Raw genomic sequence first — 26,113 nt, forward strand, 5'->3', positions numbered from 1 at the left:
TATGCATGTGTGTGTTTTTGTCCAGCTTTCTCCATGTCTTTCTGTTTGTGTGTCTGCCTCTCTCTCCATTTCTCTCCCTCTTCCTCTCTCTCACTCTCTCACTCTCTCTATCATTCTCTCTTTTTCTCTCTCTATCCAACCATCTGTGGTTTCAACTTGATAGTGCCACTGAAACCGGTAGGCTTCCTGGCTTTTTCTTCATCAAACCGTCCAGACGACGAGTGATACATCTTCGAAACTCGGTGGAACTTTTTGGTCTGTGATCTTCCAAAAAAAACAACATGAGGACCACTCAAATTTTTAACCGAGTCCTAAAAAGAAAATTAAGAAGACTAGTTCATAGAAGACATAGGAGAGCTGAATAAAAAGACTTTGGTATCATCCAACACTGTGTTCCAAGATGCGAAAACACGGTATTCAGACTTACCTCAAAGAAACAACACCTGGCGTTGTTTAGAAATACAAAATAAATATCTTTTTTTTAAATCCTGTGGATAGAGAAATAAAATAAAAAAAGTTTTTCCATCTATGAAGCAGTTTTAAAGAAACCCTCATAAAACATCAACAGGAGGACGAACCTAAACAGAAAAATACCTCAGATATAATAGACCAGCCTGAGTCTTCTAATATGTGAACATAAAGGGTATACTCAGGTGTGAGACCCTCCCTCGGTCCTTTTTGTGCCAAACAGTAATATTGTAGCCATTTTTCATAGTGTACTTAGAAACAATGCTATGTGATGCCACTTCCTGTATTGTCAAGGGGTAAACGGCTGTGTTTCATCGCTTCCTGTGATGTCACTTCAGGGTGGGTTTAAGATGACATCACTTCCTGTGATGTCATCAGGGGGTCAAGGATCATGTGATGTCACTTCCAATACCTCTGGCATTGTGGTGAGATGATGTCCCAGGCAGAGTCTGGTATTATCCGAGAACAATCTCCCCTTATCAATTTAGATTTTGTTTTAAGAGCATCTGTTTAAGCAATTATGCCTGCAATTGTTTTGTCTGGCATGTCTTTTGATAAATAATATACATTCTCCATTTAATGGAATAAACTAAATGTGACTAGTTCAAGTTATTGCAGCTTTGATTGTCCTAACAGTGATTTGAATAGGAAGAGCATCTGTGTTTGAAGACTTTATTTACACTTGTACAGTACAAGAATGAATAGTTCATTCAAAAAAGCAAACACGTAGCATACAATACAATGGTAGATATCCTATCCAGTGTCCAGCCTAATTAGCATATCATGTAATTGGTTATATATAATCCGCTTAATACCCAGAGGTTTCTAAGTGCAGACCCGGGGATCGAACCTGTGTTGCTGTCTGTCGTCTTGTTTCCAAGGCGAGCACGTTGCCCCCGAGCTATCGTCCCACGACAAGTGAACTGCTAATTAGCATGTCCTTTTGTTAGAAATTAAATATATGCTTTCTTCATGGATCTTTTAAATGGAAGAATCATACATAGTTTGCCAGAGAGCGCAGGTAATCTAATGTGCAGGCAACGTGAGAGGCAATGTAAAACCGTCTGTACCAGGCCTCTGAAACCTTTGACTCGCCAAATGTTATAGAATACAGCTTCGAACAGACCAAGCCATCTATGTGGATCGTGAGGGCTCATGAGAGTTGTAGTCAAAATAATGTGGAGAGTTGTAGGTTGCAGGCCCCTGATCTATACAATTGTAGATGACTGGGCATCAACAAAGGAGATGTTGTTCGACAGGATGAGGTTCCTACAGACATGGCAAACAATGCGAGTGATTATAGGTTTGCCTGCAATTTTATGCGCATCCTCAAGTTAAAACCATAGCCATCTTCTTTTTAGTGTTGGCTCAAAGAAGGGCAGAATAATTCTGTGGTGTAATGTTTTTCTATTTGTGTTAGGACACAACCCTTTAGTGTTGCTATTTCCCTCCTGCCAGGTGGCTTGCTCAGTGTTGGAAACCAGAGTTTACCACGTCACAGGTGATCTCTTGACTCCTTTATGATAATTACCTGGACGTTTTCCCCATTGCAAGCACTGGCAAGTGTGCGCTATACAAAACTTAAAATCAAACCAAAAACCAAAAATGGCCGAGCAGGTCTCGCTCTAGTGCTAATACCATGGGAACATACCTCCCGCACCCTGCAGGAGGGGTTCTGGTCATTAGAATACATCTGGTTGGTTTTCAAACACAAAACACGGTCCCTGGTGGCCGTGTTTGAGTTGCTAAAATGGGCGCGGTTGTCCAGTAATGAGGCAGAAACTACCCCGTGGTTATAGCACGAGCGCATTCGCCAGGCCCGTCAATGACATCACCAGAGCAGTGTCTCCTGGGTAAATAAACCCTGAAATAGTGGCATGTGTCCGAGGCAGCGAAAACGACAGCTATTACAAGTCTTCAGAAGACATGTGATGAAAGAAATACAAGTTATGGTCCCCGTGGGCCGCAGTTTTCCTTTCAGCTGTGCATACTGCAAGGCCCAGAGAATTCCATCGAATTCTCAGGACTGAGATGTTCTTGCTTGTGTAACAACAACCAGATGAATTCCACAGATAAAAGCCAGCACTGTACAAACAACAGACTGTAAACTGCGGCCACATCCCTGTTGCAGTGCTTCTTGGGAAGTGCACCCTCCCCTCTTTCAAATCGCAGAACATCCGTTCTGTTATCAGCTCTCGGCATCATTGCTGCACTGTGAAAGGAGTAACAGTCACGCCAATGAACGACCGTTTTCTAAGTCGCTATGCGCTTGGAATATTCATTCAGATTTGTCCAGTCTGCACTGTGGTAACTGGCATCGGCTTCGTCCTACCTCCATCTCTTTAAAACCCACTAGGGCCGTTCACAAAGAGGTTACTCGAACTTACCCTTGACTTAAACCTAGAGACCAGGGTCGGACTGGGACAAGAAATAGGCCTGGACACCCAAATAAAAGTGGGCCACCCTTCGCCTTAAAGAAGTGGCCCACCCCTCGCCTCACAACCCTTGTCCTCTGATGACATCACCAGAAGTGATGCCATTTGACCCCCCCCCAAAGTGACATCCCGGGAAGCGATGAAATGCAACCTTTCACCAAACAGCAAGTGGCATCAAATAGCATTATTCCTAAGTACACTATGAAAAATATGGTTATGATTTCACTAATGTGATATACATTTCATACAAGAATGGATCACCATTTGTATCATTAATATCTGTGTGTATTGATCCATATTGCATGTTGCAGGTTTTTTTTTCTTTCAAAACCTGCCCAGGAGTGGCCAGAAACCAGCCCCGCTACCCAGGGACGATTTCTACCCAGCCACGGGCGGAAAGGCTGAGGGGCCAATCCGACCCTGCTAGAGAAGGCAGTTGCATTCGGAAAGAATTCAGTATGAGCAACGCTGACTTACCGCCATAAGTCAGGAGTAAGATGTGTTCATAGTAACTCCTACCCTCTCGAGCTCCAAAAATCTGATCTGCCTTGTGAACAGTAAATGCACTCAGCTCTTTCCCAGCTCCTATGTAACCTCACGCCTTACCACTCCGACGAAAGCATGAGGCTTATCTTAGATAGAATTGTGTAGAGTAGCCACCTAGAAGAATTGAGAGAGTACCCAATGTACTAACCACCCCCCGCTCCTGCTCCCCTCCAACACACCACCCAAGTACTATGCACACCCACTGGGCTAGCCAAACTATACACAAACACACCCCCAACATAAGTAACACGTGCATACAAACACACAATCCCATACAATGGACCTTAACCCTACGGATACAACAAGCCAGCGTGCAGAGCCACAACCTTAAATAGAGGCCAATCCACACATAAAACAGACAGGCACCCCCTCACCCCCCAACATGACAAACATTCACATAGAAAAACAACCCTGGCATTGGGACTTACTCATGAGGATACACCAAGCCAGTGCATGCACTATATCATCTGCAAGCCAACACACACAGATGCCAGTTTCTCCTGGTTCTAGGCCTATCGTATTACTCTAGCCTCACTAACTAACCCCGTCCCTCTTCTTGCAGAGCACCGTGAGCACCTGGAGACTGCCCATGGGTAGTAGCAGTGCGTGGTATAAATCAACAGAAAATAACATTGTTGAAGTTTGGTAGCCTCTACCGTTTAAGCCACAATTTAAGCACAGTCGCCTACTAAACACTCTTCATTACAGTAGGGGGAAAGATTATATCAAAGACATTGGGTCTGATTTACAGAAGTGTTTTAGAATGGCACAATCCCTTTGGAAAAACATTTTGTAAATCGGGCCCATTGTTAATGTATGGAGGAGTTTTGTACAGTTAAAAAAACACACAAAAAACTAAAATAAACGAGTATGGTTTGTAAGTATTCACAAGGAGCTATAACAACGGATAACCGGCAGCATGCCACAGCTATAACTGGCATTGGCATGGAACTGTTCTGGCGCCTTCCTACATGGCACTTCCATGTGTACAGACATTCTCATATCGCTCTATAATCGTCAGAGTCTGGATGGCACTGGTTTATAGGTAACCACAAAGCCTATCTCATAGGTATCAGTGAAAGACATTTCCATGCAAGCCATTCAAAGGGAACCCCATTTAAATGAAAGATAATCGCTCTAAAAGTGCAGAAACTTTTTCATACATAATTAAAGTGCATTTCAAAAACACATCACAACATCAAAGTTTGCAATCAAATCTAAAAAACAGGCACAAACGTTCACATGTTATTTTCAATATAAAACTCCTTGAAATTTGAAAAAAGTAGGTAAAAAAGAAGCCTTTTTTGAAATAAACAATAGACTGAAGTAAAGGGGAGCAAGAGGTTGAATAAAGCAAAAGGTAGGATTCCACGGTATCCCGCTGTCTTGCAATAATGATCAGTGGGATATACTTGAAAAGATGGGCAAGATTGCCTGTGGTGATTCAGAGTTTAAAGGAACCATTCCATTGAGGTGGCTTGCATTGAAATGGCTATATTCAGTGGGGCTTTGGGTGAGCTGTCTGCCATCTAGCCATGGTCTACCATGGAAGTGCTTCTTGTCCAAGCAAAGTGGGCCTCCTTTCAGATTGATCTAGGGCATTACCAGTTGTATGTGATGTTCTGCATACTGAAGCCTGAACACAAAAAAGACGTTTTTTTTTCGGTCGATTTTGTGCATCCCTTAATTTGCTGAAATATCACATTACACCCAACCCCCATTTCTCTGCCACATGTATCTGATCCCCCACGCCTCCTACAATGGCGATTGGGGGATTTCACCCCCGAACTCCCTTTATTCCCCCTCCGCCCCCTACCCCACCAAAAGCCTTTCATCCGTCCCACCTACCATCACAGGCAGTCAAACACGAACAAAAGTATATTTACCAGCTCCCCAACCCCATTCCCAAACATTACTCACACACACACCGACAAACACAAACATACACATATACACCCAGAAGAACACACAACACTCACAAAAATATAAACACTTACCTCAGGCACCAACTTCACACCTATTCTGCCCTTGCCATGCCTGCCAGCCCCAGCACGCCCTTGCGTGCGTCACAGGGGCTGACAGTTCGATTTAGAAAGACCACTTGGAGCGGTATCCAAGCGGTCTTTCAAAATCGGTCTTTGAAGAAATCAATTTTACAAAATCAATGTCTTCACTTAGTACCGAATTATCATCCAAGGGAGATTCATCAATAGAAATTCGGCACACTCGATACTCGATATACTTTAAAAGCAAAACCACCTGAACTATTCAACTTAGTATATCCTCTAATAAACGTGGCAGTGACTAGGAAGCAGCGAGCCGTTGTCTATAAACAGTGCCACAGTATATGGTTTTACAAGCCAGCTATTGAGATGTTCTTATTGTTATTTTAGGGACAGGTGTAAACTCCACTCAAATTTACAATTTCAACTTAAAGAACCGATCGGCATTTGATTACATCTAATATATCTACCTCTCCTCATATCACCGAGCTCTGTTACATTCAGACACACAAGAAAGCATGCAGTGAGCAAAAGCCTTTGCAGCAACAGGTTTTGGGCAGTATACGGAGGACTACCCTGTTTGATAATTTAGGAGACCAGGCTTTACTCATGGGAACAGTTGCAGAGGACCACTTTCTCATGAAATTAAAAAAGAAACAGACCCTTATTGGAGTTCAAAGGTGATTTCAAAAGGAATATTTAAAAATGTATGTAAATCCCTTAGAATTAAAAATATAAATTCTCATTTTTTTTTCTAAATGACGAGGGATATAAGAACAACTTTGGTGCCATCTTAGCAAAGTGATGATATGTTTTAATGGTTCTTGCTATTAGCACAGCAAAAAAACACTGGTTACATTATCTTTGTTCTATTACAGGAAGCGGGAAACAAATGTGTGGAGAACCGCAAAATAAGGTAAGAAAAAGGGAAATTAGTTGATATTAACTCCAACTCATAGAGAATTTTAAAGGCTATGCTCTCACTAAAAACGTCAACAAGTTTAAAAAAGATAGAAAGAATTACAGCAAAATGGAGTGTGTCCATATTGTGCGGCTGCTTGTATACAGCCAAAATAGGTATTATCCAATATTAGAGACAGAGGAGGAAATTAAATCTGACTACAATAAAGAAACTAGCTAGTTTCTCGGGCTCCTCAAAAGTCGGATTCTCTGGAGAAAAGGAAATGCTAGAACCATCCTACAAAAATCAGCAGGACAACTATCTCAAAAAAACGTTTTTTAAGGAGCTGCTCCCAGAGAAGACGAAACAACAAATACCGTCTGGGGCTGTGTTAGAAAAAAGGTAATTTGTCTAGCCTTGTATGTTATAACCAATGCTGGGATAAATTCACCAACAATTCCATTCTACCAGCAGAGCATTTTTCCACCTCTTTCTCTACACTTTTGGAGTTTATTGTTTGCCATCAAAATTTTGTTTTCTCCCAAAATGTTTTTTGTTATGAAACACACAAAAAAACACAATTTAGGGGAAAAGGAAATCTAAATGGGCAAAACAACTTCATCTGCCGATTTCTTTATTTTTCAAACGAAAGTTTGTGTGGAAAAATGCCCCAAACTGCAATTCTGCTCTGCATGGGAAATTGGTGGATTGGATGAATTTTGCATGGAATCTGCCAATTTGCCAGAGGAACGGAATTGAACATTTTTTTCCTAGCCCTATCTATAACAGAACAGCAAGAAACATAATCCACCCTGAGTGGGGACTTAATTAGCAGAAGTGGGGATTAAACAGCCACTTAACCGTCCCACATAGAGAAAACACACTAGCATGGATAATGGTGGTGTGTCTACTATCTAGAAAGACTGTTTTGGGGGAGTAGCTGCTGGGGGTGTTATAATATTTCTGCCTCCCCTGTTTGGCACAAGCATCCACTATAAATGGTCCTTCGTTGACAAAAAAGAAGTTTCTATTCAGCTATTCCTAAGGGAATGTCGACAGTAAAATAATTTTCAGTATGATGCTTGAATAAAAAATGTTATGAAAAATGACACACTTAAAAACTTTTCTGAACTCTGCTGGTTTTAGCCAAATTTAAAGTGGTTGACCCTTTTCAGTATCTAAGTTTCTTCTATTTGCTAGAGGAAAGTATGAAACAATATTTGCCTACATACATCCATCTCCCAAAAACAAACTAATGAGATAATTTTATTAACTGCCCATTCTTGCCACTAGTCAATTCTTAATGTTCATGTACCAACAGTAAAGTGTGCAATTTATGGAGCACTTAATAGTGAACATTATGTACTCACATTTATTCTACATAGGTAGAAAACCACACAGTTGAAAAAGGAGTAGTCTCTCATTAGGGAGTGCTAACCAACCCTATAATTCCTCACTTTTGCTAAAAGGTTAGCCACTCACAGTGTATTATATTCCTCCCAGAAGACCGTTATATCACAACTAGGGATTGTGAACCAATGCTTCCCAAATCAAAATTCATAGAGCATGTTCACAGCCGAGTGACAGATGTGGTCAACAACAACCTAACCTATAAGATCATCCATCAGATGGCATTCCAGAAAAGTTCCTAAAAATTGGACATTCTTTTCTCCCACACAAATCCCTCCCATAAATCATATAACTCATATGGAAAATAAGTCATCCGTTTTTTTTTTTTTTTAATAAGATGGAAATCGTTGTTGGCTAATAATTAGTACACCAGGAAAGAAGTAATAGTGTTAAGTACTTCCTAAACCATTATCCCAAACATAAAACTATGCCTCACAAACTTGGGAAGATGTTTATGAAAAGTATTCTAAAAAATCCTCCTCATGTGAAACATCAGAGAAGTAATTTTTCACATGAACAATAAAGTGGCCCACATACACCCAGAGCATTTGAAATCCTGATTTTTAACCTGCCAGATATGTGGGGTGGGATAACACTGATAAGTGGAAAAACATATCACACTTCAGTTCGTACCTTAATCAGTAATTATCAACATTGTGAAAATATCCAAGGAGCTCCTACTTAAAATTTGGACAAAGACAGAAAATCTAACCTAATCATTCAAATTCCAAAGGTTTCTAAGTTATAAGGAATTTGAAGTTCTTAATAATGAGATCCACGTATTCCATCACGCTATATATTGCCTAAACTGCTTAAAATTTGGAGAAATCCGCAGGTCACACAACTGTATCAGGGGTATCAATACTAGTGCCACTGTGCGAAAGTGATTTTTTTTTTTAAACTTCTGTCTGAGAACACTGATACCTTCCCGAGGGGTACATGCAATAACATTAATTTGATAGAAGATCCTATTTTTGACAGTAAAGACCACATATCCTAATATTCCACAACAGGAAGCCATAGATGGAGAACAGAATATCTTGAAAAGAGGGAGGAATCCCAGTGGGTCCCTACATTCTTCATTGTGTACGCTCTGAAAACTCTTGTCAAAACCCTTTTTCTTCTACAAGAGTGTATTCCACCTTCAACTCAAAGGCAATACAATCGCCTTCATTGGTCTCCATAGGGCCAACTGGTTCATCTCTAGTATCGAAGACCAGTGTGCCTGTGTGTACAATCTGCATTTGTCTAAAACATGGCTTTGGGAAAGGTTTATAGAAAGTGAGATTGATTGAAAAATCGTTTTCCAATGGGAAAATCCCATTGAAAAACAGTTTGTAAATCGGGCCCAATGTTTTCATGCTGTGACATTACAATAAAGAAGTTCACCGTGGAATACAGCAACATCAATGCTGTTTTATTGGATGTCATACTAACACAATGAAACAACAAAATCTACACACTTTATAAAAAAATATAATAAATTGCTAGCGTTTTCAAGAGAGTAATCAAATGCCCTGATACATTGTAAAGGATTGGCTACTGCAAGGAAAATCAGACCTACTTAGAGAACCCTTTTGGTTCTAGTACGTAAATGACTACATCCACCCTATAGACGACCTGGCACCAATTGCCAGTCAAAACATGTTGGTGACGGGAATAGAGGCAAGAGGAGCACTTATTCTATGGACTTATTAACAGTGTCACTGACTAAGATAATGGCATGAAAAAGGGGACCATCCAAAGACTTCAGCGTACACATTATTTGGGTGCCCAGTCATTGGGCCTCATCACGAGTTGGGCGGTATTAGCCCTACCGCCAAACCCCCCGACGCTATTAGCGCCAGATCACGGGTTTGGCGGTAATGGAATTCCCCACTGAGCCCATTCGGGAATGCCCCATTCCCCATTGGGCTCAATGGAGAATTTTCACACTCTTACCGTCGGCAGATTTCCCGCCGGCGGTAATTGCGCAAATTTTCGGCGGATTACCCCCCAGCTCAGAGCTGGGGAGAAATCCGCTGAAGCCCTGATTTGGCAGACCCTTAAATCCGGCGGTAATAGCGCGACCGCTGGATTTAAGGGTTACCGCCAAACTCGTGATGAGGCCCATTTTACCGAAAATAAATCAGAGTGGTTTTACCGAAAGCCAAAATACCGAAGAAATACAGAAAATTTTAAATAAATATATATATGGTAGTGGGTTGGGTTGTGATGGGGCTTGGGGTGGGGTTAAAATGATAGAAAAACAGGGAGTTTAGGGGGGACCCCCAAATTAAGAAAAACAACAATTCATTATTTTTTCGGTATTTTGACCACTCTGAAATGTACCACTCTGATCACATATAACCCATTATTTGTTCTTTGTAAAATAATGAAACGTGCACATGAGACATGAATGTAGAACAGTGAAAAGGATTCGGTCTGGGTTTTGCATCCTGTGGGTGCGCTATTGTGTTGAAATGTTAACACCATTGTTTTATTTAAAATCAGGATATTTTTTCACAGCAGCCGGGTGGCTCTGCATATGGTGTATGGTACTCCTTTAGTTGTACTCTAAGCAGTCTTTCATTTGGAACCATTGTTTGAATACATTAAGAAGCCTCTTTGTTCCAAACAAAGAATACATCCCCGTTCCAGTTAGAAAGACATTTTTATTGAAACCATTTAGCGATATCTGGATGCCATTATGTCTCTTTAGCTAGACACTTTCTCTCCCAGTTTAGTATAGAACAACAAGAACAAAAACACAGGATGAAACGCGCATTTATCAGGATTCAATCAAAGCAGTTATTGGTAGATCACATCGCAGGTTTTTTTTTTCCAATGACAATTTTGCTAAAAAAATTTAGATGTATTTTGCCAAATATATTGATGGGAGGTTTCGTTTGGGCAAAATGTGTTTTAAAAAAAACAAATTCGATGAAATTTTCTTTGGAAAAGAAAATAATGTAATTACGTACATCCATAAAAACCAACAATAAAGCTCCTCAAACAGATTCAAAAAGGTAACCTTAATAATGTCTTGATAATTTGCAATAATTAAATAAGATTCCACCAACTAGATGTAAGGTAGCGGGCAATAAAAGCTAAATGACATACAGTGCGGGTTGTCAATGTTCCGTGTTATCTCCAGTGCTGCTATTCACTCCCAGACAGTGCTATAACATCTACAATTTTGCAACTCTAATACCTAAAGCAAATTCAGCCAAAAACCTCATTTGTCCCTCTAGTGAATGTAAATCTCTATATTTTTATCTATCTATCTATCTATCTATCTATCTATCTATCTATCTATCTATCTATCTATCTATCTATCTATCTATCTATCTATATCTATCTATCTATCTATCTATCTATCTTTTAGACTCTATCACACTATCTTTGTATCTCTATAGATCTACCTAGCCGTCGCTCTATCTACCTGTCTATCTACAGGTCCATCATTGGGTCCCCCTATCTATCTTTCTGTTTGTCTATCACTGGGTCCCTCGATGTATCTATCTTTTGGACTCTATTTTCGGGTGTCTATATATCTAGCTATAACTCAATCTACCTGTTTATCTATCCATCTATCTATCAAACTATCTTTTTGACTCCATCCTTCTATTTTGGGATCTCTATCTATCTATCTGTCCATCTATAATATTAATGTCTTTCTTATATAGCACTACACACCCATAGGTTTCACAGCGCTTAAATAACAGAGGACATTATTATCCCACAGAGTGGTCCTCAATTTATCGACCTCGGAAGTATGAAAGGCTGAGTTGGCCCTGCTGGCATTCAAACATGCCACAGCAGGCTGCGCACAGATATCAGGGGCGAGTGCTTAGTGCACTGCGCTATCTATCTGTCTATCATTGGGTCCCACTATCAATCTATATACACATCTATTTTTCTGTCCATGGCGAGCTTCACATTTATTTCTATTGCGTTGCCTGTATGTCCGCCTCTGCTTGTTATTTCTTTTGCACCCGGGAAAGACAGATTGACCAACACAAATCTGTCTTTCTGGGCGTGATGCTCTAATCACTGCCTGCACCTGCGGCAGTAAAATAGAAAAGGGACTATGTCCCATTTCGGATGACGACAGCCATTTTGGAACATGTTTCTTATGGCTAGTCCCTTTTCCATTTTAATGATGGTGCCGATTTTTTCCCACTTTTTTTTCTCCGACAGGAGATGGGCTGAAGCTGAGCTGATCTCCCATCCGACAAAAATATAAAATCTGCACTGTGGGAAATCCAGGGTGCAAATAGATTTTATGCCCCTTCAGGGGGGCGGATATGAGCTTTAATGGCCTGCAGCTCGGGCCTACTAAAGCTTCGGCTGGTGGGCCGTTAACACCCATGTCTGCCCCCCGCTGGGGCATGAAAGCTATAATCTAGATGTCTCTCTACTGTTCTCCATTCAAGTTGTGTTCTGTCTCAATCCATACATCTTTCTATCCATCCATTTAGTTTGCTATATATATCAAAACATTCCAACTAAATCCCCTTATGTTTCCACCTGTGTTTCTTCCTGTCTACCTTATTATGTATATTACAATCCATCAACCTATTTGCTCGTTGGCACATCTTGAAATATTACTCAACGTTCAAATTTCTAAGACAATTTCAAGTACTAAAAACAAGTATGTAGTTCACATGTATGAGCCAATTAGTACATTAAATTAGAAAGGGCACCACTACAAATAGCAGAATAAAATATCCACCAAAGTCATTGACATAGTACCGTTCTGACATGTTTCAGTGTTGAAGGACACATTGGGGAGAATTTCTGAATCCCAAAGCAGACAATTGAAAGGACATGCAACATGCAATGTCAGGGCATGCCTCCTCTTAACACTTAAATGCGACAAGCACGTTATCTCAAAGGGCAAACCAGGAAAACACTCTTCAGGTAAACATCGGCCACCTATCACCTGATGGCCTAGCATTGAGAAGCGTCTGAGAATACCCGTGACCAGTGGAGGGGCCTGGAGACTGATTCAAGTTTAAAGAAAATGGCTCCGAAAACTAAAAGTGTGTTAGCACAAATGTAAATTACACGGGGGCCGATTCCCAAAGAAGTTACATGTCAGTCTTCTCCAATCATTTGTGTTGTTCCGAAAGAGATGTGTATTTCGCCCAGGCTGTTTAATTTGTATATTAGACCCCTGTGTAGCCTGTGTCCCAGGAGGATCTTTTCACAAACTATGCAGATGACGCCCAACTGATCCTAGAAATCAGCAGGGATTATGATCTGGATGCCGTGAATCTCAACAACATTTACAACATCATTGAACGGTGGATGACCAATAACTGGCTCTGCCTAAATGGAGCGAAAACTGAGTCACTATTGTTCCGAAACACGGCCGCTAGAGCCAAATTAAGGAAGGAATACGCCTGTTTCAGCGTGAAGGATTTTTCCATATCTGTTGTTAGAAAAGTAAAAAAGCTGGGTGTGTTTCTGGACTCTTCTCTAGACGCAGAGACTCAAACGAGCTACAGCTCAAGGAACTGACACTACTACTTAAAACTGCTAAAGAATATCAAACCCTACATCTCAGAGGTCCTTTGTGCCTCAATTGCGTGAACCATTATTCCATCACGCCTGCACTGTGGGCCAATAAAAAGTGCCTACAAAAGCTTCAAATTCTTCAGAACTATGCTGCTCGTATTATCAAGAGCATCCGAAGGCGTGAGCATGTCTTGGCGGCAGACAGTCTCTGCATTGGCTACCCATTGTGGACCTAATTCAGTACAAAACTGCATCCATTGTGCATAAAGGCCTTTATGGGAATGCACCCGACTAGTTAAAGTACCGTATTTTACTGTACATACCTGGACGCACATTACGCTCTGCCGATCAGGGACTCATTAACTCCCACAAATTCAAAAGAGGTAAATGTCTAGGAAGGGCTTTTGCCACATTGGCAGCTCAGACATGGAATTCCCTGCCACTGCCCCTATGACTAGATAAAAATAACAAAACTTTCCAAAGTTCTCTAAAGACCACCCTGTTCAGATAGATGGGGATTACTGATATCTGTGGTGACCATGATCGCCCCCACAACTAAACTCTGTCTGAGTCTTGTTTTATATGTATGTCCCACCTGTTCACGTGTGCCCATGTGCCTGCGGGTTCCTGGCGTGTTATAAATAAATACATAAATACAAGGAGCAACTGTGAGTTGCTCGATAAGGGAGACTGTTCAACTCACAAGTTACCAGTAATAACTCTCATGTACTCCTGATATATAGGTGATTAGCCACAAACATGACTGAGTACGTCTGCCTTACTACTGAGTTACTACTAATAGTAAGTAAGGTGTAAATCAGAGTTACTTATAGTAACTTCTCTGCGAATCAAGTAGCCCTCCCCAGGTTTAAGTGAAGGTGTCAGTCCCTTTAAACTCTATGTCAATCGGCCCCTTCCCCATCTGCTTCCAGGAGTTAGTCAGGAGTAGCTCAGAGTTTCTGTAATTTCTTTATGAATCGGCCCATATACGCTTCAGTCAATAAATCATTTCAATTCCAAAAAAAGCAAACCGATTTTGCAACTAGACTGGAAAGGAAGTCAGAAGAGGGCAACCCATATAACATAGAGGCTCCTGACATATACATATTTAATTCCCGAATTCAAAGCATTCTTCTAATGACCAAGGACAAGTTTGCACAAAAGAAGCAAGATGATGATAAAAAAACATTCTTTCATTGTCAGAACCTAATCTAAAAATATTCGTCCGCAACATACATTTAAAAACACTGACATAAATTAATCACATAAAACATAGACACTCAATCTAGCAGCACAATATATTGAATTGCATTCCGACCCAAGTGCCCTTAATTCTTATACACCTGCCCCTGGTTTACCTCTATTCCTAAATTAAAGTGCAATTTAAAACAATGTAATCATCCGAGAATGCATACTTTCCACCCCTGCCCCGATACTGCATGAAATGCTAAAAGTGCTGGTACTCCAATTCAATTGATTAGAAACAACACAAAAACAAGAATTCCTCATCCAACATGGTGGACTAATACCCATGTGCACAGAATGTACAGAGATATTACAGAAAGGGTCTTCACAGACATTACTTCTCCAGTGCTTATAACCAGTGGCGTCACCAGGACTCAAATTTAGGCGGGCATAGAGGGGGCCACAGACACAAGTCGGGGGGGCACAGACAAAAGTAAGGGGGGGGCGACTATAAAAGGGCGATGTGTGACGTCAAAAGCACTCCTGCAGAGAATCATTTGTGAACAGCAACTACCACACCCCACTGCACCTCCCCTCCCATCACAATGTAGGCACGAAACCATTACAGGCCTCATCACGACTTGGGCGGTAACACCAGCGGCATTACCGCCGGCGGTATTAGCCTTACCGCCAAACCCCCCAGCGCTATTAGCGCCGGATCACGGGTTTGGCGGTAATGGAATTCCCCATTCCCCACTGAGCCCATTCGGGAATGCCCCATTCCCCATTGGGCTCAATGGGGAATTTTTGCACTCTTACCGCCGGCGGATTTCCCGCCGGCGGTAATAGCGCGAATTTTCAGTGGATTTCCCCTGCGAAAGCTCTGATTTGGCGGACCCTTAAATCCGGCGGTAATAGCGCGACCGCCGGATTTAAGGGTTACCGCCAAACTTGTGATGAGGCCCTAAATCCCTAATGACCTATCATTACGGTTTTGTGTGCTACATTCTGATTGGAGGGGCTGCTCTTGGCTGCAGGGGTAATTTAACAGCTCTTCATTGTTGTGCGGCAACCTTGATTGTGGCCCTCCGTGTGTGCTCTGCTGGCAGACACAGAACAGAGAAAGTAGCCAGGCAGAGGTAGGGAGGCACAAGGTTGGGGGGCAGGATTTCAAGCGAGGACCCCTCCCCCCAGCCCACTTCTCCCGACGCCACTACTTATAAGCCAACACAGACCACTTCTTAATCAAGCAGTACAAGTCATCCGGCTGGGCCTGCGTTAAAACGCCAGGGCCTACGTCCAGAATGTAGTTGGCCTACGCTACCATCCCATGATCCTTACTCTAATGCTCTGCTCTACCCTTCCTGCAAGTATCAGCACAGAGGTGGCAGAGACACTCTTTATCTTGGCGTTTCTGCGGATATCTCATTCCCAACCGCCTTCTCCCGGGCAGGCCAAAATTGTGCACCCTTATCAGTGTTGTAGATTCAGGTAACCCAATTGTTGGGGCCACGTCACATATACAAAGCCTTCACCAGAGGCAAAACCCTCATAGTGCCTACTAGTCGCGCCCTAGGTCTGTGCAGCATTGCAGTGTGGCCAACCCACCTGCCCTTTCCTTCTCCCCCTCACTTGCAAATTGGCCTACTTGCGATAGCCGCGCATGCGCCCTTAGATATGGTGAATGCTTGCTGTAAAGTCCCTGATTAGTGCTACATTAAAAAATTGTAATGTTAACTACACCTCCCCTTTAGCTCTGTCCTTGATCCTTATGTTCTGTGTTCTTATATTTCTTTTGCTTGCAGAACCCATCCCACGTTTTTAATAGTGAATGTAGTAAATTTGGCAACTTCGTGCCACACTATGAAGTGAAGTGTTGTAGTTTTTTTCTAATAATTTTTTTCAATGGTAATTATTTTTTTCCATTCAGTATGTAAAGGTAACAATAGCCAGAAAAGCACAGTTCAGCTTGTGCCCGTTGATTTTGTATTTAATATAGTGTACAGTGATTGGCTACATGCATGTGTGCAAAGAGACATCTTTTATGAGAAGGCCAGACACACACGTGTACTGTTCAAAAGAAAACCATGACAAAAATATTGGGACAGCTCTTAGTCGTCTTTTTGCTCATCATGACGCAGGCGGGAACAGCCCAAAAAGCAAGCCGAGCGTGTCCTACCTCGCATCTCCACACGGCGTAGGCACCCGGGCCGCTGCTCGGCGCGGACCTGCGCTGCTGCAGCCACTTCCGCGGGGAGAAGATGCTGTTGGTGCTGCCGCCCAGGGAGGCCGCCGAGCCCCCGCGGCCCATGAAGGGCAGGTCCCAGGCCTTGATCTTCTTCACCGCGCGGGAATCGTAGTCGAAGTGGAAGTGGGTGGAGGGCGACTTCTCCAGAGGTGTGTTGGGGGTGGAGAAGGACGAGCAGCCTGGGAGCGGGGTCGGCCGGCCCCAGCGGGACTCGGCCAGGGGGCTCCAGCCCCCACCCCTCCACCTGCTGCTGCCCAGGTACTGGGGGCTGCGCTCCTCGCCGCCGGGGGTCGCCTCTCGGTCGCCGCCGCCGTAGTTACGGATGATGGCGGGGTCCAAGCTGCGGGTCTGGCGGAGCCGGCGCTTGGAGAGCGGCAGGGGCCCGCTGCTCTTGGGCGCCCCCTGGGAGGAGCAGGAGAAGACATTGCCGAGCAGGTTTTGCCCCGACATTGTAGAGTGGCGACCAAAAAGCCTGCCAAGAACGAACGTGGCCTGACGACAGTACGCCCAGAGATGGACCAAACAGAACAAGGTGTCCGGGCAGCCGGTAGACCTGTCAACATCCAGGAAGGCCAGGTTCTGGGGCGTCACTCCATTGCTGTGTGACTATGCAGCATCAGCGCTGGAATCTCTCAAGACCGCAACTCCAGCTGAAGGGGCAGGGGCGATGGCTGACGCGTGTACCTGGGAGGAACATATGACACGGGGCAGTGCGAGGCCCCCTGTAACAGGCAGCAGAGAGGCAAGAACCGTCCAGGGCGGGATGTAGTTACTCCAGTGCATCCGAGGCCCTGCTACCCGTCAGCGGCTGCCAGCCCTCCCGCTCAAACTGGGCATCCACGCAGGTGGCACTGGCACCTGAGAACATGGTGCTGCCCGGAGTTCCATTTAAAAGTAAAACACAACCAACATGTTTTACGCAGCCGACCACGTGAGCACTGTCGCTCACAAACTCTCGTAAAACTGATGGGGGTGGACAGTGTTTAGACAGAACCCCGTTAATGGGAAAGTGCCTCGTGTGACCCCCGAATAAGCCTTGACAGGGCAGGGTGGGTCCTTCGTGGGACGTGAGGTTTCTTCCTCGCTGTAGCTACCTTCCCAGCTCTATCCGCCCGCGGGAGCGTCTCTTGTAGATCTGCGACAGCCCCGCACTACCCGGCGGCGCCCTCCTGGCTGTCCCAGCCTCCAGCCAGTTAATGCCGCTCCGCCGGCCCCGCCGCGGTCCTCGCGCAAGCAAAGTTTAGGGAAAAGTGACGGGGGAGCGGGAGGGAGGGAAGGTTGACAGAGCCAGGGAGTCACTCCCACTCGGTCCCACGGGACATTGGCGGCTCCACCTGCGCAGCCCGCCTGCGTAGCCTCCAGGAGGAACCCCCGGGCACCTCTGCTGCAGTGCACACTGACACACGCACGCACGCACACACACAGAAAGCTTCAGTGCCCGGGAGCCAAGGAGCAGCCGCCTGCGGCTTCTGCACCGCGCGTGCTCATCCACAAGTTATTAATGATCAACCGGCTTGCTTGCACGCTGTAATTAGAGAAACACATGAGTGGAAACGCCAAAAAATCTGGCTTCGCTCGATTTGCCAGCACCCACAACCCTACAAAGCGGCGATTTAATGTAGCCCTTGTGCTCGCTCCGTAATCCACGTTTTAATACTTTTGCCATCTTTATGGGCACGCTGGGATGCCACCAGTAGAGTGGTCAGCAGGCCCGGCTGATGATGGGCCGGCGACCATTTCAACATGCTTGTGTGGCCCTGCTTGCTTAGAGAGGAGAGCAGTCTGAGGCACCTGAGGGGCGCATAATGGAGATAAGAAGAAGCAGTGTTGAAAGGTGCTAACACTTCTGTTTTCCCCAACGGAAGTGAGGGCCAGAGGGGCTCAGCAAATGTAGCTTGTAATGTGAGTGCTGCAAAGCGCACACTGCAAGCCCCCGAGCACAAGTAATATATGAAGGAATATATTGCAGTGTTAGACTGGTAACTGGCAATATGGGGGCAGTTGCTGGGGGCTCCTCTGAGACTTGAGGCCCCTTTCATTTGAAAATGTTGAAAGGCCCTGACGCCGTCCCTACCGGTTAACTTTACAAAATGTTTTAAAGGACACTTGGTAGGCGGAAGTGCATCAGAGGCTGTCTGTGCCCGGGTGCTTTACTACACAGCTTCATTTGTGCCCCCTTTGCCTCTCTACACTTTTTGGCTGTATTAGTGGCAAATGGCTTTGAACGCAAACATATCACAATAAAATAAAAGCTGTAGGACCATTAGGCATACAGGGCTCTGACCTGTATGTTTTTACACCAGCGCCACTCCCAGGTTTTCCGAAGCCCTCTACAGCTAAATACATGCAAGCCTCTTAATTTGCATATTTATTGACATCAGAAGCGACATCACAGAAAAGTATATTAAAAGGAGTGCCACAGTCTTTGACACTCGAGAGCATTTTGGTAAGTGGTACTGCAAAAGGTGGGCATGCGTAAGCCAAAAGAGTAATGACTCCGTGGTCTGCGCTGTATGAGTGGTCAACATTATTATACCAACACGATGAGTAAGGCTTCTTTTTAATAGCAAAATGTGCAAACTGATCCACTTCCAGGGACTCCTATAAAACATAGAGAGGTTTAAGGATTTTCCCAGGATCAGGCACTTTGCTTGAATGGCGAAGCTGTGATTAGGGCACAGTCTGCGATGTAAGCACATGACAATATAGCTTAAAATCTTCAGTTCATATAAATGTTTGCTAAGGTTTGAACATAACCAGGTAAACAACTCATTATAGAAACATACGGTGCAAAAAGAGTATGGCTTGAGCTTTAATTTCCCCATTCTGAATGACAGACTGCAGAATGATCAGAATGTGTCATCCCTGTAGCACAAGGGATGTTGCACCCAGCTTGGCAGGGCCCTTTGTGGAATCCATACACCACCTTGTATCTTTTCAGCTCCTCATTTCATCATGAAGAACCCCGTGCAGCTTTGCAGCACCCCTCTGAAAGCCAAGTTCTGTTGCTGCCTCAAGGCCTGGTGAATGGTGGCCAGTGGGGATGGGGAGGAATTTCATTTTGGCATCAGGCTGCGTGCACTGTGTGAGGAGAGTTTGAGGTTTATGGAAGACAGCAGGGTAGACCTCTGGCAGGAACGAGCAGGGATTCTGGCCCCTGCTCACTAACTGGCAAAAGTATGCCATCAGTTCACCGAGCACAGCATCTGCGCGAGCTCGAGTGAGCAGAGCCATTTCTCTGATCTAAAGGTTCTTTCCACCAAGGAACCTTAGCATGTAGCTTAGCATGTAGCTTATGGAAGTGAATGGTGTATAACGACTGCCCCATTCTCTTAACTGCGAATCCTCGCTTCCATGTCATTTCATCACCTGCAATTTCATCCCCTGCCATTTTAACGTGCACATTGCATCAAAAATGCCCGATGTTTGGGTCCCCCCCAAACTTCTCTCCCACACTTATTTTTGGCTATTGCCTACCCGCCCTTTCCCACCGCCCCCCCTAAAAAATTTGATGAGCATTTTCGATGGAATGTGCATGTTAAAATGCCAGGGGATGAAAATGCCGGCGATGAAAGGACGTCGTACCGGATCCCCATACCCTTGCCTTGTGACACATCAGTACAATGTCTATGTTCGAGAGGAAAAGTGAGAAAGCGAGAGATGGACAATGGCAGTGTGGGAAATTGAAAGGGGACCGGTCTGCAAGAGGACAATGGGAGTGCAGGGTTGCAGATTGTTTTGATTTTAAGTCCTTCTCCCCTCTTCTCTGGGTTAAATGACTCCCCTCTAAAATCACCTACCATCACATACTACATACGCACATCACACACTCACAGCAGACACATGCCCATCCATTAGCATATCACAACTAATCACGCCATGACTAAGCTGTCACCTTTTGACCTGTCACACTTTTTCACATCAGGGGCTAACCAGACCCAAAGTTCGGTAGTCTACCAGAACTCAAACTCAGCCATATAGATATTATACTCCAAGGTGTCTCTGCCAAACCCATAGAAAACAGATCAGCACGCAGAAGCCATGGACTTCCAACCTGCACCCACCATCACTGCAGGTTTTAAATCTTTCCCTCTATAACACTAAAGACTCCGCCTTTTTTCTTACAGGACCGCGCACAATGAGGAAACCAAAAGACGCAGCTGGGTGCTATAGAAGGCCACTTACATTATATTGGCCTTGGAGTATGGGGAGCCTAAACAAATCCTTGGGTTTTAAACCTGAAGTCGTTATTGCACAGTGCATTCAGCAATATGCACCCCACCCATTTCTTATCACCAAAATGCACATCTCTTACCCGACAATATCAAGTTGATACCAGGGTTCAAGTCCTAAAAAAAAAATGGGGGGCCTCATTAACATACCAATTGAATGTGGCGTCGCCAGAAATTAGAATATAAAGGTGCCTTCGGAAAAAAGTGGGGGGACTCCGTCCACCCGCGTGTACCCTCGACTTGAGCCCCGGTTGTTCCGATCCTGTTTCATAGACCGCAGGGGGAAATATCAAACCAAAGTGCAAAGCTACTAGCGCTTGGACATTTCTGATGCTGCAGGCAGACAAGGAAAGTCAGGCCTGCATGGGACGCATGACCCCGCCCATAAAACCGGTGCAGGCCCACAGAACACAGGGCAGTTGGCCACTCTAGCCACCACCAGCCCAGAAAGTCAGAGAGTGCAGGCCAGTTTCATAATTCTTAAATTATCCCCCTCCCCACCTGCATACGTTTACCGGGTGGGCACCCCCTGCGTGCATTTCTGACTCATACCTAGACACATACCCCTGCATGAACTTCAATGAGCTCTCCCCCGCCATAAACAAAAACATTCGATTTGACCTGCCTTGAAGTTTCAACAGGTTGAGAGGTATCAGACAATACACAAGGCCCATGATGAAAGTAAATGTAACTGTTTACGGATAATGGGGCTTATTTCGAGTATGCCGGTATCCTGGCTGTAGAGCCAGCAGGATACCGGCATCTGGTACTTACCTTTACCGACTACTGGTCCAGCGACATTGCCGTCAGATTAAAGGTGCCGGCGGAATGGTGTAAATCCCCATTCATATAGTCCCATTGGACTCCATGAGGGGATTTGCCGTCATTACAGTAACACAGGCTTTTTTGAATGGAAGGGCGCCTGGCTTACCTCCAGCATTTTGCTGGAGGCAAACCAGTTTTCCTCCAGCACTCCCGTAGTCGGGCGGTCCGGTAAAGTGCTGGTATCCTCGGATACCAGTACTTTTTTACCAGACCGCCCGACTCGGAATGAGGCCCAATGTTTTTTATATAGTGCTTGCTAACCTGCTTCATAGCACCACTGTCAATATTAGCCTTTTTAATGGTACCCAATATATAACGCCAAAAGGTGCAAACAACTGAGCTGTCATTTCCAGACATTAACATTATCAGATTCTGTAAATCGGTTCGTACATTTGTACACTTGAATGAATTGGGTACCTTAACATTTGGTGAAGGTATGTGTTTTTCCCCCATATTTCCCCTAATCTTTAAGTGGTACAATATATATGTTTTTGCATAGTTTAGTAGACATTACTTCTACCTAAAAACATCTGATTGGTTTCGTGTCGATTCGAGATTGCGCACCATGACACAACACATTTATAACGATTACATTTCTGATTTAAAAATGGCACCATGGTTGTGTCTATTTGTTTTTGCAAGTGGATAGTTGCTGGCTTTGATCACCAAAAGTCCCTGTTTAGACACCCCTACCACCTGCTCCCCTCTTATATGAATAACCTGTCAATGCAACGTTTCTTCTCTGCTCACGTGAAAATCGATAAGCTGTCTCTTGACCTTTACTAATGGGTTGTATTTATGAGAGGCCTGGAGTTTGTTGGATTATGACACGTTTCTCTGAAGACGAGAGCCCAAGACCAGTCATCTGTTGTTTTTCCCAAGCTGGCCTCCAGAACCTTCTTGTACTTGACCAAAGGACTTAGTATAGCCTCCTCAAGTTTGTCATTTTACATTCCTGAGCATCAGTTTCAGAAAGGGCAACTCTCTGGTAGTATCAAACTCCCCTTTGAGCAATACAAATGTGTACAGGCGATGCTAACTTCAAGTTTTCAATTCATTGTACTTTAAAGTGAATTACAGGAATAGCACACACATATGGAACTTTAAATGCTGATTACTGTATGATTTTACCACTGACCCTACTTTGGGAAAAATGAAACATCTGCCAATACGGTCATTAAACTCATATACCTTTATCTATGAAACACAAGTGTCATTTATATTTTCGGTGCTTAGCACTTGGGGCCCAGGATATCACATATGACCACAGTAGGCTTTACATTTTACATTATTGTGTACCCCAGAACACACAGTAAAGATGGTCACTGAACACAAATCACATTTAAACTGTTGTGACAAATCCAAGGAATTTGTCCCTTCTCCCCAAAGGGGAGCCAACTGCTTTAGGACTAGGGAACTGCGCCCGCTACACAATAGCCTCTCGAACTTAGATACCACTGGATGCCACCAGCAAGAATGAGAAGCAGCCAGAGCATGAGAAGCGTCTGTCTGCATAACCATAGAGAGGAGAGAGCCCCTCCCTCACAAGAAGACGGAAGAACATGTTGTTAATGTGGACACAGACTCAAGGAAGCCTGTGGAATCCTGCTGCTTGGTAACCAGCAGAGAACCCGGAGAGCCCAGTACCGCCACAGCTGAAGGAGCAAAGTCCCTCCCAGATCAGCGGGTCGACGTCCCGCCGAAGAGACGTCCAGAGACCGTTCATCCAGAAACGGGATGACCAACGAGAAAGATGCAACTACACAGACTGCAGCCAAGTCTGAACCACAGAGCCTCACTGACCGGAGGTCCCAAAGACACAGAGACACACCGCAGCTGGAAGGGAGGTATGCAACATTGTACCGAGAGTGGACAGAGGGCGGAAAAGTCACGGCAAAGTACAGGCTGTGCTACGAATCTGTATACCCTAGAAGGGGGTGGAAGGGCTGGGCAGGCCTGTGGCCCACACAGGGCTGAACATAAGAATACCTTAGGAACGGTTGAGCAAAGCAAGTTACCAAACAGGGCCGAGCAGTTCTGTGGCCCACACAGGACAAAACATATAAATACCTCAGGAGGGGTTGAATAAACAAGTTACGGTACAGGGCTGAACAGGCCTGCGGTCCACACAGGGCTGAACATAAGAATACCCCATGAAGGGTTGAGCAAAACAAGTTACTGAGGTGGGCTTAGCAGGCCCGTATTCCATGCAGGGCTGACCATTCAGGTAACACAGGATGAGTTCAGAGAAGCAAACTACCAAGCAGGGATAAGAAGGCCTGTAACACACCCAGGGTTGAGAAACCGCTTACCTTATGGGGGGCTGAACGAAAGGACACACCAAACAGGGATGACCAAGTCTGAGGACTACACGAGGCTGAGAAGGTGAAACAATCAGACAAGGAATGAACTTTGTTTTTTTTGCAACTGGCAATCGATACAGATCTGGAAGAGATCCCCTAGGAGACAGGCTATAGCAAAGACTGTCTATAGTATACGATGAGGACATTGTCTTCACCTAAAATTAGGCTGAGAGACATTTTGCTTTGTTAAAATTGTTTGACACATAATCCAGAGGTGGAGAAGATCACAAGAACCTCTTGGTGGGGGTCAGAAAGCCAGCCTGCGCTATAACCAGGGGATAGTACCCATATCCTAAACTCAAGTTTAGGTCCTCTTTTCTTTCTTTCATAAGTGATAGGTCAATGGACAGGTTAGAATATATTTAAATGGAGTACAGTTTTCATTTGCAGACATCCTGACGAGCCCTTGTTTGTAGTTTTGTAGAGTAGGCACTGCTTCAAAGAAATAGGCTTAAAGGAGGTTTTCTTTAATTTTTCATTGAAGATCACCATTGAACCATGTCCTCTTTTCCATCTCCTATGTCTGACTGCCAGACCTGCAAGTACATTTTCTCTACACAAGACTTGTTTCTAATGCAAAGAGATTTTTTTTGTATACTGGAATTCAAGAATCTTGAGCTAAGTATGAAATCCCAGACTTCCCTGCATCTGTGTCACGTTCTTCAGCAAAGATTCCGAGCCTGTTGAATTCTTTTGGCAAGTAAATGTACTCAAAAGTTTTGGTCCTTAGTTCCTGTTTGGTTCGCAGCCTGGTCCTTCTGAAATGTCAAGCAGTGGCTGAAAGAAAACATGCAATCGCCACTATTGGCTCTAAAGGTGAAATCAGGCCTTGAAAATGATTGCATTAGCTCACTGAGCCACCTACATTGTGAACCAACTAACAGGCCGATTCATGGAATTAACGTGCGCTGAAATTTTCTGCGCAAGCATGCGAAAGCGTGCGAAAACATGCGAATCGCAGTGCCAGGGCGAAAATCGCAGCGAAACCCACGCACAGCGATTCATGGAAGTTCGTGCGCGTGTAAATACCAGGATGTGCGCCAAAATTCTGCATGGCGCACGCTGGCGCACACGTCTCCAAACAGCATGCGCTACACGCACAGCGAAATCGCACATAGAGCGGCGCACACAACAAAAGTAGGAGGAACAGAGGGCGTGACACGCAGAATGGGGAACAACGCGTGAAAATGTGGGCGTCACGGGGGAAGTACAGGAGGCAAATGCGCGGAATGCCCACACGCACGTTCAAAACACGTATTCATGGATTCGAACGGGGCTAACGTGTGCGCCAAAAAAGACGTGCTAATCTGGAAACACTTACGCCAGCAGGAAGCAGGCGTACGTGGACCCGTGCAGCATAAAAGTGCACGTAAACAACAAACAAGCTAAGACGCCAGGATGAATATACTGTTCCTAGCAGCAGTGGTCGTGGGATACCGCAGGAGGAGGAGGAGGATAGTCAGGCCCAGAATTTTCACACCCAGAACCAGCCTTTTTGGGATGCCTGATGACCAGGTGTATGGGAGGTACAGGTTTCCACCTCACATAATACTCGACCTGGGGAGTGAGTGGGAGGATGACCGCACATATACCTGCCCAGAACACCTGCAGAAAGGCAGGCTGCCGTCCAGGATTTCTACGGGGTGGCACAATTCCCCAAAGTCCTAAGTGCCATTGATTGCACCCATGTGGCTCTACGTCCCCCCAGGGCATCAGAGCACATCTATAGAAACCGCAAGCACTGGCATTCCATCAACGTCCAGGTAGTATGTGATGCCAAGGGAATCATCACCTCAGTATATGCCAACTATCCAGGGTCCACCCACGACAGTTTCATTTACAGAATGTCAACCCTAAACCGGGACCTAGAAGCTGGGCAGCATGGCTATACATGGCTGCTCGGTGAGTATAAATGCCACAGCACATGCATGCATGTCAGATACTGAGTAATGTCACAACCCCACTAATGATACCCATCACCACCTTGCCAGG

Source organism: Ambystoma mexicanum, chromosome 7q (genome assembly GCF_040938575.1).
Source record: "Ambystoma mexicanum isolate Mex_15411 chromosome 7q, UKY_AmexF1_1, whole genome shotgun sequence".
NCBI classification, from domain to species: domain Eukaryota; kingdom Metazoa; phylum Chordata; class Amphibia; order Caudata; family Ambystomatidae; genus Ambystoma; species Ambystoma mexicanum.